This window comes from Botryllus schlosseri, chromosome 7, assembly GCF_051294905.1.
Source record: "Botryllus schlosseri isolate E-star chromosome 7, Bs_hap1, whole genome shotgun sequence".
NCBI lineage: Eukaryota > Metazoa > Chordata > Ascidiacea > Stolidobranchia > Styelidae > Botryllus > Botryllus schlosseri.
The window spans coordinates 19,651,102-19,669,661 of record NC_137242.1 but is presented as its reverse complement, the minus strand read 5'-3'; the positions used below and the strand labels follow the sequence as shown (position 1 = coordinate 19,669,661).

The 18,560-nt window shown below is 39.3% G+C and overlaps 1 long non-coding RNA gene across 3 annotated transcripts in view; it reads left to right on the top strand.

The window, feature by feature from the left end:
- The first annotated feature begins 6,224 nt into the window (after positions 1-6,224).
- LOC145442944 (uncharacterized) overlaps positions 6,225-18,560 on the top strand; it is a 28,169-nt gene continuing 15,833 nt past the window's right edge. The window contains exons 1-10 of one of the 3 annotated variants that reach the window (XR_013916187.1): positions 6,227-6,398; positions 7,397-7,513; positions 8,145-8,351; positions 10,371-10,462; positions 11,477-11,752; positions 12,373-12,443; positions 13,536-13,698; positions 14,627-14,768; positions 15,456-15,559; positions 16,521-16,631. This is a non-coding gene — a long non-coding RNA (uncharacterized LOC145442944). Of the gene's footprint in view, positions 6,416-7,396; positions 7,514-8,144; positions 8,352-10,370; positions 10,463-11,476; positions 11,753-12,372; positions 12,444-13,535; positions 13,699-14,626; positions 14,769-15,455; positions 15,560-16,520; positions 16,632-18,560 lie in introns of all 3 variants that reach the window. The other 2 variants (XR_013916189.1, XR_013916188.1) reach the window with 2 other exon arrangements.

Below are 18,560 nucleotides of genomic sequence, written 5' to 3'. Positions count from 1 at the left end.
TCAAGCTACTGGAACGCAAAAGCAACAGCGGTGGAAGGGACTTGGTAGACGACGGCACATCAGCATTCGGACCGTCATGGTGGAGTAACCGCGGAGTAATACATATACACATTTATCGTTTGATAGTTCTAATCGTCGGCGATGTTACGTTATTCTTTTTGAATTGGAATTCATATGTATGTTACATGAATATCTCGTAATAAGATCTTAATCAGCGACTCAATTCTTTTAATCCGCGCAAGATACATGATGTAGGCCAGTGGTTCTTAACAGCGCCCCCCAAGGGGCGCTGGCGATTTTGAAGGGGGCGAAAACGATAAGGGGGCGATAAGGGGGCGCTGGACTCAGGAGGGCGATATAGGGGGAGCTGAAGAAAAATGGCTTCGAAGTAGAGTATTCAGAGCAAATTAAAATTCCGCAAAACATGTCAAATCAGGAAATTTTTAGTCGCGCTCCGCGTCGACATTTGCTACATATGTTTTCATAAATGTAGAGGGTTATTATAATTCATGTAAAATGTGTTGCGCGTACTTTTAGATCGCCAATTTCCCGTTAAAACATTACCGTCACGCTTGCTAGGGTAATTTTCAACAAAATGTTTCGAACTAGGTATTATATCCTGCAGCGCACAGCGTGTGCATATCGAAGGAGGCACTGTGTATCACTTTTGAGTGTGAGAGCCCCTTGCGCGTAAAATATGCTTTTAAGCTTTGTGCATGAAAGGAATAACTAAGTAAACTTGTATTTAAGAGCTACAAAATTAAATCGTCAGAATATTTTTTCGTCGTATAGTAAAGGATGATGCTATCTGGTGCTGTTGTGGTCCACAAACTCACATAAACGTTATACAATATGAGTTGCTTTGTTTGGAATACATTCATGTTAAAATTAATAACTGGGTAGAGTACTAAATTCAATGTGAGCAGATAGGCCTATATGCATTCCATTCGCAGCTGACTTACTTAGTCACACAAAGCACTAAAACAAAATCCAATATATCATTAATTTCCCCGTATTGCCAATCGCACTCGTGAATTCGGGATGCGTACATCTGGTTCGAACCACAGGGGACGAGACCGTCCCCGATTGTTGTTATAGCAATCTTGATTTGACCCTGAATATACCACATACAATTATTATATGGTTTAGTATAGTCGAGTGGTCCACGAGCGCGATTAAATCGCGAAATATTTCCAATACTAAAGTTCCGAAAAGAACGACTAGACTTTGACCTATTACCAGGACCGAAACTGCTGCAACCCAAATCCCGATCGAGGGGGAGGTGAGCTCGAAGGGTGCCCTAAATTATTTCGATGAATGAAAATAATTTACACATCATGTTTTGACGACTCCCCCACGTAAAAATACTCATAGTTATAGAAAATAGAAATAGGCATTTCGGCGTCGGCCATTACCACGCCACGATGCACGAAGACACATGAAGTTCCGGCCAATATGGAACTTCGAGAAGTGTGCCAGAAAGATCGTCAGCGAGAAAACCTTAGCCTAAGAGGATTACCCTCATGTTGACCGTAATTTTCGAAGTATATAAGTCTAATTGTCCATAGGTGCTTAAATCGGTTTTCGGGGTACACGATTTTGAAGAGTAATGATCAATCTGCAATATGTCTCCGGTTGCGAAATATTCAGCTGTTGCAACACTAGGCACGTACAAGCCAAAAAAAGGTCCTCTCTCTCGCTTTAGGCCAGTGGTTCTCAAACTTTTTCAGACACATCCCCCTTGACGATAGTGAAAATTTTCGCAATCACCCCCCTTATAGTCATATCCAAAAATATTAAAATAAGCAATCACGATCGCAGGGTTCGACAAAAATTATTTCAATGGAGTACTTTTGGGATGACAGAAAATGCGCTTCTTAGCAGTAACATTCTACAAAACGTGGCCTAATTGAGTATACTCGCAGTGGCTATACCTCGACATCGTAAGCCCCTTCGATTTAAATTCTTCTTAGATTCAGGGGGCATATTATACATGGCATTGACATGACCTTATGAGGAAATATCTGTTTTCTCCATAAATTTGTTCCTTTTTACGCACTCTGAACAGATGCTTGCCAAACAGACCATAAATTCATCAGCAAACAGCCACGCACGTTCGCCAGTTGCCAGTTACTACTAGTACAGAGACATCTTCTAGTCGGTGCAAGGTCCAGTATCATTCAAGATCTAGCATCAGTGTTTAGGCAGTACGATGCAACAATGACGTTTAAAATCTTAATGTAATTAGGATTATAGCAGTTGTTGAAACTGGAAATTTCATCAGGAACTAAAATTTTCGATTTCACCCACAACTTCAAAAACATCTTCAACCATTTAGGGAATAAGAAGCAGATGCACCCCCTACTAAAGACAATGAGGATATACTGGCAGCGTCATGCCATGCGAAGTTCCTTCATATCAAAACCCTCTATGCTATAGATAGAAGAAGGCAAGACATTGAAAGTTGCATATCAACTCAAAAAAGTTTCCCCCAATCCCACCAGCATCGATCGAACTTCGCTGCAAACTGCACATTATGTTGAATTCATCAAAACCATTTGGAATATCATGTCTGTTAAAAGCCCAAGTAAAGATAAAAGTTTCGTTATACCATATAGCAGTGGTCGGGAACCTATGGCTCACGAGCCATATATGACTCTTATGGGTATAAGCAGAGGTGGTCAAAGTAGTCAAGAACGCTACTCAAGTAGAAGTAGAAGTATCGACGAGAAAATCTACTCAAGTACAAGTAGAAGTACTTATTTTATAAGCAACCCAAAACTACTTGAAGTAGAAGTAGAATTGACTGACTTTAAATCTACTCAAGTAAGTGAGTAGTTTTGAAAACGCTCGTAATTTGTACGCATTGACTGTCAAAAGCTGCAAATTGAGCTATGCGGGAGGTGCAGAGAGCTTGATTCGTATTGATGCATCCCAGGAGGTATCAATTTTTGACAGAATAAGCATTCGTCCGCATCATGGGATGCAAATTATAGCATTGATATGAAAATTCGATAATAACCCTTTGTTTACTCAAATACCCCGTTAGAAAATATCATGACATGACGCTCTACCCCAGATTATCAGGCCCCTATAGAGCAATGCGGATAAGCTGTATCGGAGACGCTTATACGTTAATAAAAAATATGGTGGATCGTAAAATTGTATATAGTGAAGCTTTATTTTCAGAAAACAGAGGCATTACTACACTTGCTTTTATACTTCAACAATCAACATGTTCTGCAGACAAAAGAACTGAAATTATTTAAAACTCAAAGTAGGATACTCGGAATTGAAAGAGAAATACAAAAAAGCGGAAAATATATTTCACGTCTTTAGTCCAGAAAGGTGGTCTGCTAAAATAGATGTAACGTTCAAAACAGCCGGAGTCTACTTTTCCAGATTAGGCCACGTCATGGGCTTGTAGATTACGATGTGATAGGCAATTGCTAGATTGCGAAACGGTAGTTTCAAGCGTTATGGTGGACCATATTTACTGCGATGAAATATTTGAAATGGGCGACAATGCGGTGTGGGCGGAACCACGCAGTCCGGTGCCTAAATTATATTCACCGATACTTTCGTGAAATCATATACTTGACACTCCAAAACTACTGTGCGCGAAGCGCAACAAAAGTTCTGGACTTTACTTGACTTTAATGAAAATTAATTGTTGGTACTCCATGAAAACAGTACCGAAATTTGTTAAGCTATCTTTATCATTGGAGGATTAAACTACTTCTACTTGATAAACAGAAAATAGCGAAAAGTAAGTAAGTAGATCACAAGATATTACGAAGTAAAAGTAGAAGTAGCGAAAATCAGATCTACTTGAGTAAGCACCAGAAGTAGAGGAAAACTACTTGAGTACTTCAAAAAAGTAGAAGTACTTCGTTACTGACCACCTCTGGGTATAAGATTTGGCTCTTCGCCAATTTTTTTATTTTAAACTTAAATTTATCGATATTGCAACAACTTGTTGGTAAATTTACTCAACTGCCAGAATAATTATCCTCGTGGTAGCATAATCATGTATTCGAGAGGTCAAGGCAGTGACGTATTCAGGATTAAGAGCTCTACAAAATCCTCAAATTTTAGTTGCTATTGCGCCAACGACCAATATCCCTCGCGAATTCGATGTACCCGGCATCGCACGCTGCGTAATCTTGGATTGCACCATGCGTTGGTTGATCAAGAGACCAGCAGACATGGGGACGCCTAAATGACAATCTAGTTGTCTTCCTGATCCACGCCGAGAAATGAACTGTTTGGAAGTGACATTCCAATTACTAATCAAAATGGCAAGCAACGCTTCGCTATTCACGTCCAAATTGATAAGTGGCTATCTAATACTACGGTTAGGCGTGTAGTGCAACGATTTCGTTACCACTGATTTGAGAAGTCGATCAATTCTTATTTTTGGAATCAGTGCTATGATTTTTTTATATTAGATTTATGTCAGTTATTATAAATTCTGATCTATTTACGATGCATTTCGTTATCACAGGACGATTCTAGGCCTACAAGTTTTTACAGAGAACACATGGCTCCCACGTCGAATCCCATAGTAGTGGGTTCGAATTAGTACTATGATGACGTCACGAATTCTCAATTGTGACGTAATAATTGACATGTATGGCTCTTTCGGAGGTGAAATGGAAAATATAGGGCTAATGGCTCTTCAGGCGAAAAAGGTTCCTGACCACTGGTATATAGGTTTCTCGCTGTAATTTTTGACTTTGGCTAATGCAACATAATATTCGTTTCAGCCGTGCGGAAGAGGAATCCATTTTTCATCCCACTGCAAATTGGTGACGATCATCCCGGTGTTTCCTATTTGAGAAGAGCCATAGACATTTTCAAGAATTGGCAAAAGTCGGGTTGTGCTGGTCTCAGCAATGAAACCTTCATGGCCTGTATTCAGACAATGGGGGCAGTGCTATCGTTGACGGAGCACCTGCAAGTAAATGACAATGTGAAATATTTACTATCCGGGAAAATAATGTCCGACCCAATCGAAGCCCGTGAGTGACCCGGGAAGCGAGTGGCGCAGTTGGTTAAGCACCAGCGTCACGACACCAATGGCAGTGGTTCGAATCACGGTTCGGACCAACTTCTATGTGTCGGAGGTTTCTCTGGGCTCCTCATCGCCGACCTCACAGACTGAAAGTGAGCCGTGCTAGAAGTCGGCAGCAAAGACCTCGACGGGGACGCATGGTTGCGAGAGAGACTGACGTCTGAATGTGCGAATGATTGAAAAAGTCGTCCCCAAGATTACTGAAAAGACAAAGACTCATGAACAAAACAAATATTTGTGTCGTGGTGCACATAGCCTGAAGAAGGCGAGAAGCACCACTGTAAAATGTGAAATATTAATAATAATAATTTGGATGATACTGATGCATTTGTTGTAGTCTTTGTTAGTGGATAGATTGATCGCTCAATTTTCCGCCGTAGGAATTGTGACGACTGCGGAAGCGTGCTCATATCCGGTATTATTAATGTTCCAGATAATAATGGCTGCATTCCTGAGCGATATAAAACGATTTTTGACATGACAGATCGTGGAGGACTGGCTGAACCAACTGAAACTTCCGAAAGATTCGCAAACTGACTTCGGAGGCTTCTGCAAAATGCTAAATTGCGTCATGGTGACGTCACACCGCGGCAACTGACTGTGGCGTCACCGTGACAACTGACATCTCTCTTGTTATTTCCTAATAAATATGTACAAAAGACATGTCCTTCATGTTTTGCGAAGTCTTTTGTAGCTGCTTGGTTGTATCGACATAGGCCTATATACCTACTTCAGGGCGCCTCGAAAAAATGTGTCCACCCCGGAGTTCTAGATGTCCTTGGGTTGTATGAACAACTTTACGTAGGACGTATGGTAACCCTAGCTAACTGGCTATTCGACTTTTCGTCCAGCACAGAAGACAGGAGAAATCATGGAAAACTGAATGGTTTTCCATGGGAGAAATATTATCTTTCGGGTCGACTATGACGTAACACACCATTCGGTACTTGCACGACGTCACGCCAATGTGCCTGACGAATAGTTAATTTCTAAAAAGAAATCTCGATTTATGCGAAATTTCACGAAAAGAAAAGGGTGCGCATATTTTATTAGATTTTTGGTGTACGGCGGCGATAGCATTTCATAACGTCGCAAGCGATTATTTTAGTCGGCATGTTCGCCACGGATGAATACCCAATGCCCATAAAACAACACTGGTGTCTCAGCTATTGAGCTGATTTCTGAAATCACTCGCTTATTTCTAGTTACTCTGCGATACTGCGATAGTCGTTAAATGCAGTTAACGCTGGGAGATTCAAGTTGCCGAGAAATAATTAGATCGATCGTCGTAGACTGATGAAATAGGGGCCGACAGAAAAAGGTACAGTGATAATGCGAGTAATATATCAAACCTCTTTAGAATCTAGTGCAACACCCGACTATTTCTGTTTTTATGTGACACCGGTATATAAGACGCAGTTCTCGTAGGCTCTTAGCTATATAGAAGGGTTACCATACGTCCTCTTTTAGGAGGATTTGTCCGCCTTTTTCAGGTTTTTGAAAATTTCCTCCGAGGACGCCTAAATGTCCTCTTTTTTGAGATTTTGCCCTCACTTTAAAGAATTTTGGTCAAATTTACGGCCAAATTCGACTGAGATTCCTTGAATCAGCACTGAAGTAACGCTTCTTTTAGTCAACCACCTGACAAAATTTACCATTTTTTTCAGGATTTACCTCCGGTATTGTAAGTTTGGAAATTTTGAAGAAGTGTCCTCCTGTCGTGATTCCAAAATATGGTAACCCTACTAGGAGCCTATAGATCTAGATCTAGGAACTCGAAACTGCTTTCAGAATATGAATCGGTTTACAGCATGTACTATATACCGGTAGTCAAGAATGAACGGAATAATTCGAGTACTCAAATCCAAATTGAGTACTGGTATCTATTACAAAAAGTCATGTCGACGATTTAGAATCGATATTTTAGGCAACAACCTCTCAGTACTGAAGAGTTTTTATCAGCGGGAGAGCCTTCAAACTGCAATTGGTCATACCAGGGTCATATCAGACTTGGAATTGTGGAGTAAAATTCGGAAAAAATTGTATATAAATTTGTCCAGAGTAAGAAAAAAGGTCACCTCTTTCGTTCAAACCACGAATTTCCTATTTAGCGTCGTTTATGCCGATTTCTTGTCTCGAAAAGCTGAAAAGTAGGACGATTTCTCATAAATAAGGACATGTAGGCGTCCTCGGAGGACATTTCCAAAAACGAATTGTGCCGGTAACCCTATCATATCATCGTGTAGGCCTATGTCCAAATCATTTAGGCTTACCATAATGCTACCGTCACTCTTGACAACAACAATTTCTATGTTTTAGCCTCAGCATTGACTGCATTGTCACAAAGCACCATGAAATAATCATTGAAAAGGAAGCACGAAATTGTTATTATGGAAGACGTGTAACTGGCATTATCTTTCATACAGTCGCAAAAAGGTATACGTATTTGGACTTTTAAAGTTACCCTTACTGTTATAATATGTTAATGAGTGACATTCAAATACTTGGCACATCTTGAAGCTTACTAGCTTAGGTTAATGCTTGATTTGACCAGCCCTAATTAGCCAGCATGGGATCGGTGGCCGTGGCACACATAATCACGCGGCACCTGTTGTACGAGGTAATAATAAATACCTTAGACTGGCAACAGGATGAGTTGAGGAAGTTCGTCGATCCCACCATAAATTATATCAATTGATATTGGTTCGTGTCAGCAGGGACTGGCGAACATTACATGCACTGTATTTCCGAGTTTTCCGCACAAGTACGTTGAAGTAGTTTGATCGTAATCAATTATGGACTGTTATTTTGTGAATTGGTGTTCATTTGAGATCAGCATAGTATGGTTAGTTTGGAACCAGTGGTCAAGATTCAACTGCCAAGTACTTCAAATTGGCTAATTTTTGTCACTGAAGAATATCTGATTTGTATTTATTGCTCCCTACTTGGCTCTTATGAGCAAATCCTGATGACCCGCCCATTATGAAGTTATCTTGCTTTCTACCTCGGGCTGCATGTGACAATGCAAACATTAATCTATTACTTAACCAGATTGCTTTGGATTCAGAAATCAATGTGGCAGCGGCTGAGCAAGACAATGCGATGTCGAAATCCCACACAGCGTCTGTAATCGGTCAGATAGCATACCTCACAAAGTTCAGCACGTTCGTGTTCTTCAAATCATCACCACCAGCAGAAGTTGAAGGTCTAATCTACTCTCTTGTATTCCGGAAAGCAGCATGACATCACCAGATCCCAAATCAACTCCTTACAGGTCTAGTACATGAATCTATATCATATTTTTCCAACATGTTTGCCAAACTAGGGTGCTTCCCTGAGCATATGAAACTAGCAAAATTCTGCCCAGTGCATAATGTAGACACGAAATAGACATGGAGTAATAACCATGTTTCACGGAAGTATCGGCAAGGTTGTAACCAAGTCGCAAAGGTCCGGGTCACAAGACAATCTCACTTTTGTAGTTTTGACTCGAGTCATTTTCAATTTAACACCGAGTCCAAGTGGGCGAGCAACGGGTCGATTCCGAGTCATAGTGTTATGACTCGAGTTCAAGTCATTGTGTTGCCTGTTCAGTAGGGCTGTTCAAAAATAACTTTTTTTCCTGAATCTTGCTGGTTACTTGATTAAATCGTTAGGTTGCCTTAAAAAACGACGCATACCAAATTTGAATTCATTCCGACAAATATTCGCGGGTTACGTAGAGTTTGAAAATTTTGGATTTGCCCAAAAACGCAAAAAAAATTTTTTTTTCAAATTTTTCTGCCAACCCCATGAAATTGTTGGGCTGTCTTCAAAAACTATGCAAAACAAATTTGACTCAATTCCAAGCCGTAGAAGCGGAGTTATTTCAGTTTTTATTCGATAATTCTGGGATTATCCTTGATTGGTGGATAATCCAAGAATTATCACCGAAAAACTGGAATAACTCCGCTTCTACGGCTTGGAATTGAGTCAAATTTGTTTTGCATAATTTTTGAAGACAGCCCAACAATTTCATGGGGTTGGCAAAAAAATTTGAGAAATATTTTTTTGCGTTTTTGGGCAAATCCAAAATTTTCAAACTCCACGTAAACCGCGAATATTTGTCGGAATGAATTCAAATTTGGTGTGCGTCGTTTTTTAAGGCAACCTAACGATTTAATCAAGTAACCAGCAAGATTCAGGAAAAAAAGTTATTTTGGAACAGCCCTACTGTTCAGTTACCAGTTGAAGTTTTGTTACGCCCACTTTTTACAGGTCTGCTTGGTGTTATTGAATGCTTCACATTCATAATGGCCTATACTAATCTTCCTCACAATTTCTGATCGCATTTGCCAGTACCAGTACTAGTAAACAAAATACCAATAGCGTGGTAACATTACTATTCTTCAAAATTACAATTATATGACTCTCTGCTACTACTATCTTCATTTCTGGTAGGAACTGTCTGTCCTTACGAAGTAGTTTCGACTGAAAAAACTTATTTGGCTTGAAAACTGACAAATTTTTAGACGAAAAAACTTTATTTTAACGAGTATCAACCTATGAAGAATTCCAGTAGTTTACGTCACACATTATGGTAGAAATAATTAATATTTGTTGTAGTATAAGAAAAGATAATTTCCTACATTCTCGGGTAGAAAGTGTCTGTCCTTACTGAGAAAGAACGTTCAACAGCAGCAGTTGTTGACTGGCAACACTGGAGTTGTGCGTACATTGCTGGCGTCACACCGTGCTGCTTCATTTTGACAATGTTGTCTACATCACAATTTTGCATCATGAGCTTCTTGATATAAGAACCAATGCTACCGCAGTCTTGCTTCAGTTAGGGTATGCCGGTACGTTCAGCATAACACCATGTCAACCTAATTGTTTCATTTGGCCGTTTATGATTCACAATGAGCCGTCTACAACGTTAAGCCTATAAAGTAGGCTTAAAGATGTAAAATGGAAATGATAAATTGACGGACAGTGCAAACATCTACGATACAAACAAAATGCAGATTGCAAAATAATTTTGACTTAGTAAAAAATTTTGACAATTTTTTGATCTAACGCTACAATTTTAACAAAATTTCGACTTATTTTGAAATGTCCAAAAAAAACCCTCCCTTATAATTATATATATATGACTGGTTTCCACAACTTCTTACTTTCTGAGTTGTAGGCCTATTTAAAGCAAGCCAATTTTAAAATACCAATCTCACTGAAGTTGATTAATTTCCAGCGAATCAGTCTCATGAATATTTATATGATCAATTTGTAATGTGTCTTTGTCGAAACGCCATCGCAGGCCCTTTACAAGATGAAACACGTGACATCGCTCTCCTTTCCTGCCTGGATCACGATTTTTGATGATGACGATGAAACGATATTTGCGACCAGGTACCTTGTGTCAAATGATCCAAATTTCAGATTTGAATCTGCATACAAGTCATCGTGTTCAGTTTTCAGTTCACTTCGGTTCAACCCATTGTGTCAACTCTGCTCGAGTGATATAGAATGGCTCGCATTCGTATAGTAATTATCCTCAGTCCTAACAGTTTTTGGCCCGATTTTCCAGGATTGTAACCAAGTCACAAGGTTCTGAGTCACAAGTTAATCTGACTTGTATCGTTTTAACTCGAGTCAAGTCGAGTCATTTTCAATTCACCACCGAGTCACGGAGCGAAGTGTCGAGTCTGAGTCATAGTGTTTGGACTTGAGTTCGAGTCATTGTGTTTACTGTTCAGTTCCGAGTTGATGTCATGTGAATCCCACTTTTTACAACTCTGCTCTGAGATATCGAATGCTTCGCATTCCTAATACACTAATTTTCCTCACTTTTTACAGTTGCTGGTAGCATTTTCAACTACCGGAACTGATAGACAACATAATAATGGTGTGGTAACTTTACTATTCTAGCAATTACAATGAAATCCCTGTCTTGGTAGATCCAGTTTCCAGTCGTATGACTTGGTCCGAGTCGTATGCAATGACTCGAGTACAAGTCGAGTCATTTTTCCTTTTTAAGAAAATCACTCGAGTCAAGTCAAGTCACCAGAAAATCTTTAGTCGAGTCATTACAAGTTGTAATTTACAACCCTGCCATTTTCTAGGTATCAGGATAGACGTAATACCATTAATTTGGTGACTTCACTATGCTCGGCCGTCCTAGATTCAACTCATATGACTTGGTTCGAGTCATAAACAATGACTTGAGTACAAGTCGAGTCGAGAAGAGTTATTTTATGCATTTGAAAAATAACTTGAGTCAAGTTGAGTCACCAATAAGTAGGACTCGAGTCATTCCAACCCTGACGATTCAGTTCACTATATTTTATTAACGTAAGACCTTGTCAGCTTCCACACCCTATTTAACGTCCAATTGTAAATGAGTATATCTTTATTTGTTACAAGAGTTACACGCTGTTCCGGAAGCTCGCGGAATAGGCAATGGTCGTCTGTTGAACCGCTCGTCAAGAACTCACCCAGGACGTGCGTCTCAGCTTTACTGCCAGTTAAGTATATTGCAAGCCGCTATCCGTAGACCCCCTAACTCGCTGTGTACCATCACAGGTTATCGGACAGGATGAACGTTTCGCAACGGCATCTATTGTACGAGCTCATGTACCTTAGACTGGCAATTTCAGGATGAATAAAGGAAATTGGTCCGGCCCTCCATTGGATTCCATGGTATATAATACACAACTTACTCAAGTAGTTCTTTATTACTATTAGGCTACTATTTCTACTTTACAGACTTGTAGAGTAGAGAGTCGTTTTGGGATATGATTCCGTCACAGTTTTTATTGAATTTGTCATAACTAAGGCGATTTTTTTTGTCAACATTTTGTCGAAATTGTCGTGCAAGGTCAAAAAATTGTCAAAATTGCTAACATAAGTCAAAATTATTTTGCAACCGGCATTTCGTTTGTATCGTAGATGTTTGCACTGTCGGTGAACTTATCATTTGACATCTTGTAGCCTACTTCAACTTTACGCTGTAATTCTGATTGTAATCGATTTCGAGAAAACTGAAAATTTTCAAGTTGTAAAAGTCTGCCATAAACCACTTCTTTATAAGAGGTGTGAGACTGTCACGTGTTCCACGTGTTCTGTGCTTTGTGTATAATTGTCTCAGTTGAGCGCTTTGAAAAGAAAAGAACCGATTGACTGTTAACTTGAAATTGAATTATAATTCATTTCAAAGCTTGATTCGGCTTTATTTGAAGTATTTTCAGCCTTTTCTATGCCCGCCGAATGTATTTTTGCAAATTTCCAATGCTCGATACTTAATCAGCATGTTCTTCCAGACATATGGCGTCTACTTGGGACACACATTCCAAGACGCAGCGCTTATGGTTTTCGACAATATCCTTTGTCGGTGAGTTGATAATATTATTTCTTAACGTAGTAACTTGCATATAATGGGGTCGCCATATGCATGCTGAAACATTTAACCTGACTAAATGCCTGAAAATTCTTTGCAACTAATTCTGCGTAAACCGCTGGCCAACTTTGTGGTTTAAGAATAAAATTGGCACTTTGTCAATGTCAGGAACAACTTTGGCCTGGGCCTAGATACCTGCAAACGAGACTTGGAATAATTCAAATTCTGCTTACGGTCAGTAGACTTAACAGCGTGAATCCACTGCAATATTATCATTAAACAATAGTCAACACACTCATGCTGCAAGTCAATGCAATATCATAACTATAACCTGGCCAAACTGGGGCTGATATCACACTTTGAAAGAAATATCGGTACCGGCCAGGTAAAAATATCTGCAATTTCTCTGATGTCACATTAGGGTTGTTCAAAAATAACTTTTCTTCTCAGGATTCCAGGTATTCGATAATTAAATTGTAAGTCTGCCTAAAAAAATGCTTCACACCAAATTTGGCTCGATTCCGACTGATAGATGTGAACAATACACAGTTTGAAAATTTTGAATTTATTAAAAAAATATTTAAATTTAATTGTTAACCCCACGAAATTGTTGAGTTGTCTAAAAAAAAAACGATGCTTGACAATTTTTGTTTATTTTCAACCGGTAGAAGTGAAGTAATTGCAGTTGCAAATTTTGCATTCGCGAAAATAACCAGGACGGTAGGTAATCCCAGAATTATTAATGAAAAACCCAAATGACTTCGCTTCTATAGGTTGAAATTGCGTCAAAATAGTTTTTGACCGTTTTTGTAGATAACTCAACTATTTCATGGGGTTTACGATAAAAATTGGATTATTTTTATAATCAAATCAAAATTTTCAAACTCCTGTTCGTTCACATCTACCGACTTGAATCGAGCGCTAGTTGGTGTGCAGCGTTTTTCAAGTGATTAGCACCGGCGGGTTTCTCTGAAAAATTTTTCTTCACTTTTCAAAACTGAAAAACACAACCTCAATGGGATGCGCGACCAACAAGTGCTATATCGTTGGATTCAGAATGACTCTCTTATAATCTTTGGTACGCAGGACAAATTAGAGGCACAACATGAAGCCTGCAACTGACCCTGAAAGCATTGGAGAGCTATCAGCGCAAGTGCATAAAGATGCCGAATATCCAGTTGCTATCAAGACCACATAGCCTTTGCAAAAGAGCTGAATCTAACGATACTTTCAGTGAGCTGAGATCAAAGTATGTTCTTATTCCTGGTCTATTATGCTGTGCTCTATCTGAATTCGTAGCAATAAAAACGAATACTCTGAAGTCGTGCTCAACGAATAATCGGTTCAATTCTCTGAATTCTTACTGAGTTAATTGATGAGTTGTTGGTTGTAAAACATGGGATTTTAACTCAAAAGTGGTGAAATGCCACCGTCCAAACGGCCACAATATGTTAGGGGGCGGCTTTTCAACGGCGCTTTGGTTGCTTGGCTCTCGTCCCTGGGCTATAAGGTCATGATTTTTTGATAAAAATTAACCTAAATTCTTCATTCATATGCTTCATTTGTTTGAAATCCAAATGATAAATGTCTGATACTTGCAGACATAATACAGAGCAGCTGCATATGTGTGAGCTGCTACGAAATATTTACAGCACCTGGATTAGTGTTGCAGTTTTCGGTTGATAGTTCAATTGGTGGTCGTTTTTATGCTATTAATGGATTGGATTTATTCAACGAGCATATATATTTTGATAATGTGAGTAAAAATGGCAGAGTGAAATCTATTTGAGATTGTGGAGTTTCTTGGAGGTACAGAACTTCAATGTACAATTGGATAGTAAATTTCGCGATACAATTGTTGATATACAATGTTCTCTCCAACTCTCTACTAGTTGCTGACGATTACCCCTGATGGGTTCAGGTTTTTATAATTTGAGTATACTATTCAATTGTTTAAGATTGTATGTTGTTTGTGCCCTGGCTAATACGAAAATACTGCCCATCTTCAATTGTTATTATATTGAAATGTGATGGCACAGACTGACTATCATCGGAAATCATATGTATGAGTCGAGTGCCTGTCTTTAACCCCTGAGCCTGGCTTGTGGAATACCGGTTAAGAACCACTGATCTTTATTAACAGGGCAATTACGTTAACCAGAGTGATTCTATTTCAGCATTCAGTGCCTTAGAGGGTGATGCACCATCGAAATCTGGTCCAGCATAAGCAATCATTCAGATAGCATATCTCGCCAGGATCAGCCTTGTCCATCTTCCTCGAACCTTCATCGCAAGCGGAATGCAACATGACATGACCAGGTCCTCCTCATGAAAGTAATTGTAGGTCTAGTATATGAACCTGTATATGATTTTGCAATGTGTTTTTCAAACTAGGGTGTTTCCAGAGCATATGAAACTAACAAAAATTTTCCTAGTGCATAATCTAGGTCAACCTATTTGACCTCGTCGTACTGTAAAATTTCAGAACAAATGTTGCATACCGGTGAACCTTCAAAATCAAAACTAACCCTGAATTCGTATCACAAAATATGACATCACCTGTATAGAATTTCGAATAATTGGGGCGAAGAGGGCACTTATGCTGGTGACGTCATATTTGGTGACACTATTGTTGATATACAATGTTCTTTCCAATTTTTTACTAGATGTTGAGGATTACGCCTCACGAGTGTCAGCCGAAAATATCCGGGTTCATTTCAATATGAATACGCTATTCAATTGTGCATTGAAGCTTCATGACGATTTCATAATCATCCACATTGAACGGACAAAATTAGCTCCTGATATTGACTATCCATTATGAAACATAGTTCCTGCTTGAGATTTTATATCCTCTTCGTGCTACGTGGAAAGCATTCATATGCAAATTATATCACCATCATTTTGACTTGGCTATCTCAATGAAGTTGACCAATTTCCTGCAAATAAGTCTCATAATGATTTTCAAGGTCAATTTGTGATGTCTTTGCTCAAACTCTATTTCAGGTCCTTTTCAAGATGAATCACGTAAAGAAGCATCGTTCTTCCTTGCCTAGAACACGGTGTTTAATGGTGACGATGCAACAGAATTGGTCACCAGAAATATTACGGTACGTGCTGTTAAATGGTCGAAATTTGACGTTGGAATTGGACTACTGCCAGTGCTTGGACTTGAGTCGAATTTGGTGTGCTGCATTTTTTAATGCAACCTCACAATTTATTCACATTTTAGTGAATTTTGGAAAATCCTGTTGTCATAACAGCGCCCAATCTTGCTTGCTAGGTAATTAAATAGTTCGACTGGCTAAAAAACGATGCACACCAAATTTGGATCAATTCGATCCTGTAATCGCGAATCTATTACAGTTTTAATATTTTGAATTCATTATAAAACACTTTACATCACGTATTATGGTAGAACTAATTAAAATCTGTTGTAGTACAACGAAAGATACTTTCCTACATTCTCGGGTTGAAAGTATCTGTCCTTACTGAGTAGCTTGCCAAGAATGAAGAAAGAACGTTCTACAGTAGCAGTTGTTGGCTGGCAACACTCAAGTGGTCTTTTGCTTGTGACTCCGTATTGCTTCATTCTGACAATGGTGTCTACATCACAATTTTTTAACATGCACTTGTTGATATAAGAACCATGCAATGGCCACACAGTCTTGCTTCAGTTAGGACTTTGCGGTAGGCTACGTTGAGCATAACACAGTGTCAACCTATTTGTTTTATTTGAATGTTCATGATTCACAATGCGCAGACAATGGGCCGTCTGCAACGGTAGGCCTATAAAGTAGGCTAAAAGCTATAAAATGTCACATGATAAGTCCACCGACAGTGCAAAATCTACGATACAAACGAAATGCAGGTTGTAGAAAAATTTTGACTTTGTTTTGACCTAATTTTGACTGGTTTTGGACATGTCAAAAAATGGCCCAGTTATTAGCTGATCAATATCTAGTTTTTCGAGATTCCATAATAGCTACTCAGTGAATTTCTTGAGCCAGCTCCACATAAATGCAAACCTTTTTCTTCGATATGTGCCTTCACTTGTGATTTTATGTTTAGGTCAATGACTGCATTGACTCGGAAGAATATGGTCATGATGAGGAAGATTACGAAGGCCGTGACATCCCATACGGATTGCCATTGTTGTCTCTATCAAATGACAGCTTGAAGGTGAGCCTTCATCTTTCTGCCTATTTGGCTGAAAAATTCAGCTCTTCTGAAGGTGAAAGATAGAGCCATTTAAAGTCATTAAAGTCATTTTTTTTTCTATGCATCACTAAGTCGTGAAATCAGTTTTAACGCAAAAACCGCATCTCTATGAGGTATATTGAGAAAGTTATAAAGTCATATTTTCCATGTTAGGTCATAAATCGGCATTTTAAGTTATATAGTCATATCGTTGTATCCTTTGAATAAAAAATACCAATTTAAGCGGTGAAGCAATTGAGCACCAAGAAAGTAAGGCAGTTACTCATTGGGGTAGCTGGTTGAATGCTGCTCAATATGATGCCGAGAGACATCCAGAAGTTAAAGAAATACTCAATGCATAGGACCAGGGGCGTAGCCAGCCGAGATAAAAAGGGGGTAGAACTGAATAAGGGGGCAGAATGAGCCTCTATGCGTCATACCTTTAGCGATAGCGACTTCTGTATTCCGTACGCTTTTGAAAGCGTAACTAATTGGCGGATCTAATTACTTAAAGCGAGTTAGCAATCAACAGCTTGCACGGGGATCGGATCGTGTTAGCAATCAACAACTTGAACGGGGATCGGGTTAGCAATCAACAACTTGCACGGGAATCATGTTACGATGCGCACGCGCTCATCCCGTGACAGTGCAGGAGATCTTATTTGTATTCAAATAAGTAATCGACCTTGAAACAATACCAGAACAACATTTCACGACGAACAATCTGTACAGCGCAGTATCTGTTATATCTTCATGAATTTTGACACGATTCAATCCGCGTGTAAGAGTAACGTCTTCTCGGCATTTTAATTCCATTCATTTCGAACATGGCGCATATACTAATTGTACCGGCGTGTGAATAATGACTTATTCGCAAAGCGAGGGAATCTCAAACAAGTTTCGGCGCGGCTATTGAAGGCTGAATGCGTCCCGGTGGGATACCGATCACGAAAGGCATAATCTAGTATGACGTATAGATGGTCATTGAGGTCAAGACAATGCACAACAATGGCGTCAAAAATAAAATGCGAATCGATGTGTCTTCACGCTGTTTTGGGGAACAGGCTTGAGTTCGGCAAAGCATGAATCAGATGCGATTGGTTTAAAACATGATTTCATTCAGGTATAAGTTGTTATTTTCATGTTATTAATGTTCGTTATCGTTTACAATGAACTGTTGATGAGAAAACAACGCGTGAACGACGCGACAAATGTTATTATTGCTCGACGACTGCGTTCAAAATAAAGGCATTAAGCTGATCGCTAACCCTCGCCAAGAGAAAAATGTAACAATGCCCCTTTCACGCTTGCATAGACGCGCTTCCATAGACGAGAGATCGACGAGAAAAAGGCATGTAATCAGCATCGGCGTCGCGCGCAGCAAATTGAAATTAGGCGATAACGTGAAGAAATGTTGTTATAGCAGTAGCATTGACTTGGGATTTTCGGGATAGAATCGAGCCTGGAAGGGGGTAGAACGTTCTTCAATTCTACCCCCCTGTCTACGCCCCTGCATAGGACGGTGAAGGAGTTATTGTAAAGAGCGTCAAAAATTCAAACAATGATCCAAAGTTTACTAGTCACTTAACAAAAATATGCCTCCACTATAACAATATTTCAAACTTAACACTGGAAATGGAAAGTTGTACGTACACCATCAAAGAGGCCCATGCTAATCTAAATGCCCTTGATTTCGGAAAAGATCCGCTTAAGCTCAGAAATTACATTAAGCGATTGGACAAAAACGATGTGCAACAAATTATGGAGCTTCAAAGACAAGACATTTCACCAGCGCTTTATGCAAAACTGCAGAAGTGTCAACCCACATCAGCGTATGTAGAGCGCTCATTTTCCTCACTAAAGTCATTTTACGTCCAAATCGTAACTTCGAAGACTCTAACACTCCACACT